The following is a 10,106-nucleotide window of genomic DNA, read 5'->3' on the forward strand; positions in this document are numbered from 1 at the left end:
CTCAGATCCCTCATTGCTGTGGCCATGGCATGGGTCAGACTCTCCAGCTCTGATTAGACCCCTGGCCTGGGAACTTTTATGCTGCAGGGCCAGCCCTAAAAAGAAATAAAGGAAAATTAAAACCTGTGCTGGTTTTGGTTTTGTTTTGCTTATTTTCCTTGTTGTTGAGTTGGGTTTTTTTTTTTTTTTCTTTTTGTCTTTTTGTCTCTTTAGGGCCGCACCCGTGGCATATGGAGGTTCCCAGGCTAGGGGTCCATTCGGAGCTGTAGCTGCCGGCCTACACCACAGCCACAGCAACGTGGGATCCGAGCCGCGTCTGCAACATACACCACAGCTCATGGCAACGCCGGATTGCTAACCCACTGAGCAAGGGCAGGGATCGAACTTGAAACCTCATGGTTCCTAGTCGGATTCGTTAACCACTGCGCCACGACGGGAACTCCTCCTTTGTACCCTAGTTAAATGCAATGTAATTCCACCTAGAATATTACATACAGCCAAGAATCAGAATCCTGCAGCCTGGCCGAAGTCGAATCAAGGTGTTCCTCCAGAATTGCGTTTTGTCCGTTGTGAAAGAGGTTTTATGCTTCTTGCTACTGGCATTCAAGGCATATGGGGAGTCCCCGTCGTGGTTCAGTGGTTAACAAATCTGACTAGGAGCCATGAGGTTTCGGGTTCGATCCCTGGCCTCACTCAGTGGATTAAGGATCCGGCGTTGCCGTGAGCTGTGGTGTAGACCGGCAGCTACAGCTCTGATTCGACCCCTAGCCTGGGAACCTCCATGTGCCATAGGTGCAGCCCGAGAAAATATTAAAAAGATAAATAAAAATCAGAAGGCATATGGAGGTTCCCAGGCTAGCAGCCGGCCTACGCCACAGCCCCAGCAATGTGAGATCCGAGCCGTGTCTGTGACCCACACCACAGCTGGCTGCTTTCCCAGGGGTTCCCACTGCCGCTCTGGGACCTGGGCACCTGGGGGAGGGGGCGCAGGGCCTGGAGAAGGAAGCCAGCTCCTGGTCTGAGGTGCCTTCCCCACCCCACCCATCTGGGGTTCCCTGAGCGCCTTCTGGTGTGCAGCCTTGGAGCTGTGATGGCTGCCTACCCCCACCCTGCCGTCCCCCACAGCCGCCTGCACCCAATCCTGGGGCAGGGCCTCCTCCTCCCAGCCAGCCCTGTGCTGCCTCCCACCGCCGACAGAGGCCCCTAGGAGGCAACTTGGCCCCCAGGAGCCTCGTGCCAGCTTCTCGCCAGCTCGGTGCTAATTTCCATCCTGGGTTCCACAAGCAGGTGCATCCTGGGAAACTCCATTCCATCCTAGAAGCGCTAGAGGTGTCGCCTATGCTAGTGCCAGTGAATCGGGCACGCAAACGGGCGGGGAGGTCGCTGAGGCTGCAGCCTGGCCCATGGAGCAGAGAAATGCTTTGTGCCAAGCACGCTTTGCTCAAAGGCTGTGGTTCATTTTCTCTTAGTCAGCTTAGTCCTGATTGGTTTGGGTCAGTGGCTGCTCCTAACGCCCATGGTTGAAGTGTGCGATCAGCTCCCTCCCATCCCCAGCAGGTGGCAGGAGGCCCTCGGGAAGACCACCATGGTGCTGTTTCAGACGTGAAGACTGACAATCTCGGGCGGAGGGACCCATGAGGACCCGGAGGACAGATCCCCTCGTCGTCGTGAGGAATGTAGACGCTGGTGCCTCCGTTCACCAGCTTCAGGGCTGGTCGGAACCCCCGGCACCCGCCCCAAGAGCACGGAGAAGAAGGGAACGTGCAGAGCCTTCCCCCAGGGCCAGGGCGGTGCGCACACCTCGAAGCTGAGTCTCCCGGGCGGGCCAGCACCGCAGCTGCCGTGGACAGTCACTGAGTCCCGCCTGGGCGGAGGGCGTGCGCTGCCCACCCCGAGCGGAGGCCCCTGCAGCCCAGCCCTGGCTGCCCGTCCCAGGACCTTCCCTGCCCCCGGCCGGGCTGCTGTCCCGACACCAGTAAGACTGCAGACTGAGCATGGCGACACCCCAGTGACACTAGCCTCCACCTAATGAGCACCTACTCTGTGCAGGACACTTCCCAGCATCGGGTGTGTCCTCATTCACACCTGTGTCTGCACGGGCCGCTTGCAAACAGGACACAAGCCCTGAGGGTGGCGAGGGAACTGGAACTCGGCCGTGAGGTGGACGCAGCTGAGAGGGGCCTGCACCCCGCCCCCCAGGCCCAAAAGGCTGTCCCAGGAGGACACCCCCCTCCTGCCACCGTTACCCCGCCGGCAGAACAAGGCTCAGGGAGCCGTCACTTTTCTCATCCATTCTGGAATGTTAGCACTTGGACCTGTTTAAAAACAACCACTTCACTCCCATCGGGAGGGCAGGTATCACAACAGTGACAGTGACCGGTGCTGGCCAGGATGCAGGGACAGGAACCCCCCGTGCGGGGCTGGTGGGGGGATCGTCACCCACTGTGGAAACAGCCTGGAGGCTCCTGCACACGCGCAGCACAGGCTCACCCCCTTGGCCCGGCAGTCCCGCTCCTGCGTTGGTACCCAGAGCAGCAGGAACGGGGACTCAGAGGCCGGGACGTGGTGTTAGGAGCATTTTCACCGAGTTCAAAAGGGTGAGACAACCCAGGTGGTCTGTCAGCAGGTGGCGGGATCGAAATAGAGCTCGTCCATGGGATGGAATATTATTCAGCCCTGAAAACAATACTGACAATCTGGACGCACCCCGAAAATGTGGTGCTGCCTTTCCCACTGTGGCTCTGCGGGGGTGTCTCTGTGCACCCCTGTGAGTCTGACTCGTGTGTGCAAACATGTGTGCGTGTGTCTATGGCTCAGTCCATTCAGGCTGCTATTTTAAAAGTACCTGAGCTTGCAACACAGCAATGGGAGAAAAAATTATGTATACATGTGTGTGTAACTTGGTCCCCATGCTGTACAGTGGGAAAAAAACATTAAAAAAAGTACCAGAGGGTGAAGAAAAAAAAATAAAAATTTAAAAAAAGGTTCCAGAGGGTGAGTGGAGCTCCCGCTGTGACACAGTGGGTTAAGGACCCAGCTTGTTTCTGTGGCAGTTCCAGTTCCATCCCCCGGCCCAGTGCAGCGGGTGACGGATCCAGCTGCCGCTGCGGTGTAGGGCGAGCTGATAGGGATGGAGGAGGCACAGGTGGGTGTGGTCCCAACGGGGGATCAGAGAGAAAGAGGGCACCCGGGGGGAGGCGGGGAGGCCACGGTCAGTTCAAGAAAGCCGTCAGCACGGGCAGGCTTGCCTGATGGGCAGGCTTGCCTGACGGGCAGCCTGGCTTGACTGCAAGAGTGGAGGTGCGAGAATGGCCTCAGGTGCTTGGGCGGGAGATGGGGTGGGGCCTGCATTCCCACGCAGACCAGGGGCCAGACTTTGAGGACCGCCCTTCAGCTGATCTGAATACTAACTAAGGAGGAGCTGCTACGCCCAGAGAGGAAGAGGCGGGCCTTTGCAACCCCCACGCCCCTTGGAGGATAAAACCGTGGCCCACTGGCTCCTGGGGGCAGAGTTTCCGTGCCTGCCCGCCTGCGTCTCTCCCAAGCGTCCTCTCCTAATACATCTGTTTCTTTTTTTTTTTTTTTTTTGTCTTTTTTGCCATTTCTCAGGCTGCTCCCGTGGCATATGGAGGTTCCCAGGCTAGGGCTCTAATCAGAGCTATAGCCGCCGGCCTACACCACAGCCACAGCAACGTGGGATCTGAGCCTCCTCTGGGACCTACACCACAGCCCACGCCAATGCTGGATCCTTAACCCACTGCGCGGGGCCAGAGATCGAACCCGCAACCTCGTGGTTCCTAGCCGGATTCGCTAACCTCTGCGCCACGACGGGAGCTCCGATACATCCATGTCTTGCCCATCACTTTGTCTCTCGCTCAATTCCTTTTGTGCGGAGGCGAGAAGAACCCGAACCTCAGTGAGTCCAGACACAGGGTGAGTAGCTCGAATTTAAAACCATGGGTTCAACTCCCAGTCTGGGTTTAGTTTGGGTTTGAGTGCCGGGACGTGGGTTCAAGTCCCAGTCTGTGATCCGGTTTGGGTCTGGCCGTTAGTGCTGTCAGTTTCACGGCTGCAGCTTGGATTCAGCCCCTGGCCCGGGAACGTCCCCATGCCGCAGGTGCAGCCAAAAAGAATAAAGCCATAAGGTACCAGAGACCAGGCAGCTCCTACACAACACACCTGATTGCTCACGGCCCTGGAGGCTGGAAGGGGCAGGCAGCTTCCAAGCCTGGCGAGGACTCTCGTCCTGGTGTTCCCTGCGCCCGGGGGTCGGGGGGAGCCCCCTGGTGTCTCTCTCATTAGGGCACGAATCCCCACGATGAGGGTTCAGCCCACGTGACCTCATCCCCTCCCAGGGCCCCCAGCTATGTGGGGTTCGGATTCAACACAGGAATGTGGGGCGCACTCAGCCCACCGCAGTGTGTGGCATCTGTGCCTTTGTGTGGGCGCCGTTGGAAGGACCCCTGCCTTGACCCGGCCACCAGGACGCTGGTCTGGCCTCCCCGTGGCCGTGTGGCCGGGGTCACAGTTCCCAAAGTCAGGAGGGCCCTCCCAGCAGGTTTCAGGGCTAACGGAGGGTTTGGGGGCCACATCTGCTGTCTGTTCCCGCCAACTTCTGGCCTCGTGCCCACGTCCCTGGCTCAGCCCCCCCACCCCACCCCCGCAGGCTGCAGATGCCTTGAGAAAGGATGTGCCTTTATGGGCCTCAATATGCGACAGGTTCTGCAAAAGGATGAGGGGATTAAGGGGCTTTGTGTTGCGTTTGGCCGACACAGTCACACTGTCTCAGAGGATAAATGTAGAAAATGCCATCTAAATACATTTTTAACTCGGGCTTTTCAGAGAAGTTCTATAATCCGCCACGTAGCACCTTATAAACTCAATCTGCGTATAATCTCTCCCCTCCATTTGCTCAGGCAAACTCCCAATTTGCTGTTCTCCTTGCCTTTCCAGGCCTCGCCTTAGCCAGCCCCCTCTCCTCTCTTCTGACCAAGGTTGTTTGTTTTAATCTTTTTATTATTATTATTATTTTGTCTTTTTGCCTTTTCTTGAGCCACTCCCGCGGCATATGGAGGTTCCCAGGCTAGGGGATCGAATCGGAGCTGTAGCCACGGGCCTATGCCAGAGCCACAGCAACGCAGGATCCGAGCTGCGTCTGCAACCTACACCACAGCTCACAGCAACGCCGGATCCTTAACCCACTGAGCAAGGGCAGGGACCGAACCCGAAACCTCGTGGTTCCTAGTCGGATTCGTTAACCACTGCGCCACGACAGGAACTCATGTTTGTTTTATTTTGAACGCAGTAGCTTCCCAAGGACCCCAGCCATTTTCAGCCTCTTCTGCTTGGGCCAAACGGAAAATAGGGGACCCTTGACCCGGGCGTGGGTCCCACCTTATTTAACAGTAAATCGTCGGGGAGCACACCTGGTTCGAGCTTCTCGTGATCTCCAGACTTAGCTTCTCCGAATCCACGGCCTCCTGCCCCTTGATGGGGAAGGTGTGTGAGCAAAGAAAAAGCCACAGCTCCTCTGTCCTGTGCACACGAATCCCCGAGGGTGAACAAGGAGAGACGGTGAAGGTGACAAGAGAGAAAAGCCGAGGAGTTCCCGTCATGGCTCAGTGGTTGATGTATCGGACTAGGAACCATGAGGTGGCGGGTTCGATCCCTGGCCTTGCTCAGTGGGTTAAGGATCCTGTGTTGCCGTGAGCTGTGGTGTAGGTTGCAGACGAGGCTTGGATCTGGTGTTGCTGTGGCTGTGGTGTAGGCCGGCGGCTACATCTCCGACTAGACCCCTAGCCTGGGAACCTCCATATGCCGCGGGAGCAGCCCAAGAAATGGCAGAAAAAAAAAGACAAAAAAAAAAAAAAAGAGTGAAAAGCCGAATACTGTGGATCTAGCCATTTCTGGACGCCACGCAGCAAACTGTTCACGAGGCCCAAAAGCATTTCCCACGCCAGGCAGCCAGGAGTCCCAGAGCTCTCAGCCCGAAGAGGTCGGTGCCAGCCGGGATCGCTGGGGAAGAGCCACAGACTGACAGCGTAAACCACAGGCACGTACTCCCTCGGTTCTGGAGGCTGGAGTCCAATCCAGGGGGTCAGCAGGGCCTCGCTCCCAACCCAGGCTCCAAGGAGGAGCCCTCCCTGCTTCTTCCGGCTGCTGGTGGCCCACGCATCCCTGGCTTGTGGCCCCAGCCCTCCAGCCTCTGCCGCCCTCGTCACATGGCTTCTGTGTCTGTGTCCTCTTTCTTACAGGGACACCAGCCATCGGATAGAGGGCCCACCCCAAATCCAGGGCAATACGCTCATGGGATCCTTAATTCCATCTGCAGTGACCCTTTCTCCAAGTCATGTCACACCCATGTTCCAGAAGGACATGGAATTGGGCCAGGAGGGGGACGCTATTCAAACCATCTCCATGGGTTGCTGGGGAGTCTGTGACCGCCCCCCCCCGCCCCAGCCTTGGTTTCCCCACAGGTGAAATGGGGGTGGTAGCCCTGCTTCCCACCTGTAGCTCATTCATGAAGCGGAATAATTCATGGAATGCACCTGGCCTGACCCTCGGCTTTCAGCAAATGTCACTTTCCTTTTCCAGGAAATCTTCCCAAATCAAAACTGGCTGTGTTTTCCCTTTTCTCGGCGTGACCCCCAAGACCGGCCCCAGCAGGTGAAGACGGGACCGCTGCCCGGAGGCTCTGATGCAGTGGCCCCGGGTGGCGCAACGAGGCACGTCTAAGTTCCTGGTGATGCTGATGCCACTGGCATGGGGGCCACACTGAGAACATCTGTCCTAAGGGCCAGAGAGGGAGCCTTAAACACGACCCCGCAAAAAAGTGAGGGAGCAGGACCCCCTTTTGGACACAGCCAGTTGTCAGCCCGGCTTGGGTGCCAGGGAGGATCTCACTGTGGCTCTAACTCTGCAGGATGGACACTTTTTTTTTTGCCTTTTCTAGGGCTGCACCTGCGGCACATGGAGGTTCCCAGGCTAGGGGTTTAATCGGAGCTGTAGCTACCCGCCTACACCACAGCCACAGCGACACCAGATCCTTAACCCACTGAGTGAGGCCAGGGATCGAACCCACAACCTCATGGTTCCTTGTTGGATTCGTGAACCGCTGAGCCACGACGGGAACTCCAGGGTAGACACTTTCACCCTGGCGCCAGCGAGCTCCTCCCTGGTGCTCCACGAGGGGGCGGGGCGGGGGCAGGAAGTCCCGCCCACGGGGAGTGATGGACAGGCTCCCCCTGGCCAACCATCCACTCTCCTGGGTATTGCAGAGGCTTCCAGGGGGCCTCCCTGCCTCCACGCTGCCCCCTGCTCCGTGAGGAATGGTGTCCGCTTGCTAGACACTGAGACCCCACCCCACGCTCTCGTGTCTGGCTCTTTCTCTGGGGCGTCGCATCTGCCAGGCCCATCCTGCTGTGTGGCAGGAGCTTGCGGGTTCTCGCTGCCATGCATTTCTCCATCCTGTTAAAAGTAGCATCACTCGTCCTTTGGACAGACAGGTGGGTTTTTTTCAATGTGGGGCTTGTTACAAACGGTGTCCTGCAAACGTTCTTGTGTGCCTCTTTCGGGGCCTTCCCGTGGGCTTAATACCTAGGAGTGGGGTGTCTCAGGCGTGCAGTATGCAAATAGCCGCTTTAGAAGGTGTAGCCAAACTATTTTCCAAAACGGTTGTTGCAGAGAGCCCCCGCTGCACCACAGATCATCCCAAACTTGGCCTAAAACTAATTTCTTGGGGGTTCCCGTCGTGGCTTAGTGGTTAACGAATCCCACTAGGAACCATGAGGCTGCGGGTTCGATCCCTGGCCTTGCTCAGTGGGTCAAGGATCTGGCATTGTCGTGAGCGGTGGTGTAGGTCACAGACGTGGCTCGGATCCCGCGTTGCTGTGGCTCTGGCGTAGGCCAGGCGGCTACAGCTCCAGTTGGACCCCTAGCCTGGGAACCTCCATGTGCCAAGGGAGCGGCCCAAGAAATGGCAAAACAAAAACAAAAACAAAAACAAAAAACAAAAAACCTGCAATTTCTTTTGTCTGTGCAATCCGGCTGGCCCCTACTCTTCTCCATCGGCTGGAACATCCCAGAAGCATCTTGCCTCCTTTAGCTGGGGTAGCTGGGAGTTGCCCCACCACCACCACGTGGCTGCTTGGGCCCCCTCATGGCATGGCTGGCGGCACCCAGGCAGTAAGGCGTCGGACCTGGTGGCTGACTTCCAGAGGAGAAGTGGACGCTGCAGGGCTAAGGGTCCTGCATCGCCGTGGCTATGGCGTAGACCGGCAGCTGCAGCTCAGATGCGACCCCTAGCCTGGAAACTGCCATATGCTGCAGGTGTGACCATTAAAAAGAAAAAAGAAAAAAAAAAAAAAGGAGGCTGCCAGGTTTCTTTAAAAAATAATAAGACAGGAGTTCCCATCGTGGCGCAGTGGTTAACGAATCCGACTAGGAACCATGAGGTTGCGGGTTCAGTCCCTGGCCTTGCTCAGTGGGTTAAGGATCCGGCGTTGCCATGAGCTGTGGTGTAGGTTGCAGACGCGGCTCAGATCCTGCGTTGCTGTGGCTCTGGCGTAGGCTGGCGGCCACAGCTCCAATGAGACCCCTAGCCTGGGAACCTCCATATGCCGCAGGAGCGGCCCAAGAAATAGCAAAAAGGCAAAAAAAAAATTAATAATAATAATAAGACAATAGCTGGCAGTGTCACCTGGACCTCATTCTCTGGGCCAAAACAAGTCAGGCGATCAGGGCGGGTTTAAGGGAGGGAAGTCCATTCTACCTCCTGACCAAGGCAGGGGGCAGGAGGGGAGGGGCTGGCAGCTGCCACGCTGGGCGTCTGCCCAGGACTGTGCCACGCCCTTGCAAAGCACGTGACCATTCTGGTCGCTTTTCCATCTTCCCCAACCCCGTACTACGCTGAACATCTGCGATACATTCATATTTTTAAAACACAAGACAGGGAGTATTTCACAGCACCCCTGATGCACCAGCTCAGCTGGTGGAAAAGCAGCCTGCCCCATCTACCGACCTCCAGGCCCCTTGGCGCCTGATGGCCGAGAAACCCAGAAAACTTGGTGGAACATGCTGTCTCTGTCACTTGCAGCCGCGTGGGGGCTGCCTTCTGGGGGATTTATATTTGCATAAGCCGGGGGAGGGCTTGGCTGCGAAAGAGCTCTGAGCCCGAGTTCGCAATAGCAACACACATGCTCTGAAACGCTTAAAATAAACCCCGGTAAAGACACAGGCTGGCCAAGGGAAGACGTGGTTACCCAGCCACCATCTAGAATTCATGTTCAGCCCTCGAATCCTCTTCAGGGTTTGCCTTATTTTATGCTTAAGCTGCTCGTTGAATGGATGCGCTGCGCTCTTGTCCAAGGAGAAGCCAGAGAGCCTGTCCTGGGGGCGGGGCTTGGGCTCCAGCAAAGGGAGGCCGCGTGGGCGCCTGGAGGGTTTTAGCAATGGGAATGAACTTGGCAGACACAGACAGCCCTGCCCTGGGCTGTAAACACGTGTCCCTAACTGGGCTCCGAAGAAAGAAGGAGAGACTCTCAGGTTGAGACAGTCAAGGGCAAAGCAGTGACAGGGGTTTCTGGCCCAGGGGCCTGGGAGTGTGGGTCCCAGACAGAGACCCCCGCTTGAGGCTGGACCTAGAGTCTGTCTGAGATGCAGTCAGGGCCCGAGACCGCTCCAAACACAAGTCAATGGCACCTGCCCGGGGATAAGAGGCAAGACAGCCCTGGACGCCTGCACCGTCCAGGGGGCCTGGGGCAGGTGCCAGGCCTGGGGAGGGGCCCAGGGAGCCATTGTGTAAGGGGGACGGAGTTTCTCTTTAGAGTGAGAAAAAGGCACTGGAAAGAGATCATGCTTGTGGCTACACATGTGAAGGTACTTAATGGCACAGAGCTGTACACTTAAAATGGCTAAAGTAGGAAATTTTAAAAAAAAAAAATTTAGGGGGAGTTCCCGTCATAGCTCAGTGGTTAACGAATCCAACTAGGAGCCATGGGGTCATGGGTTCGATCCCTGGCCTTGCTCCGTGGGTTAAGGATCCGATGTTGCCGTGAGCTGTGGTGTAGGTCGCAGACGCAGCTCGGATCCCGCGTTGCTGTGGCTCT

Source organism: Sus scrofa, chromosome 3, assembly GCF_054392235.1.
Source record: "Sus scrofa isolate SSC_HxYL_T2T_F1_AM1 chromosome 3, Sscrofa_HxYL_maternal_Yorkshire_Landrace_v2.0, whole genome shotgun sequence".
Classification (NCBI taxonomy): domain Eukaryota; kingdom Metazoa; phylum Chordata; class Mammalia; order Artiodactyla; family Suidae; genus Sus; species Sus scrofa.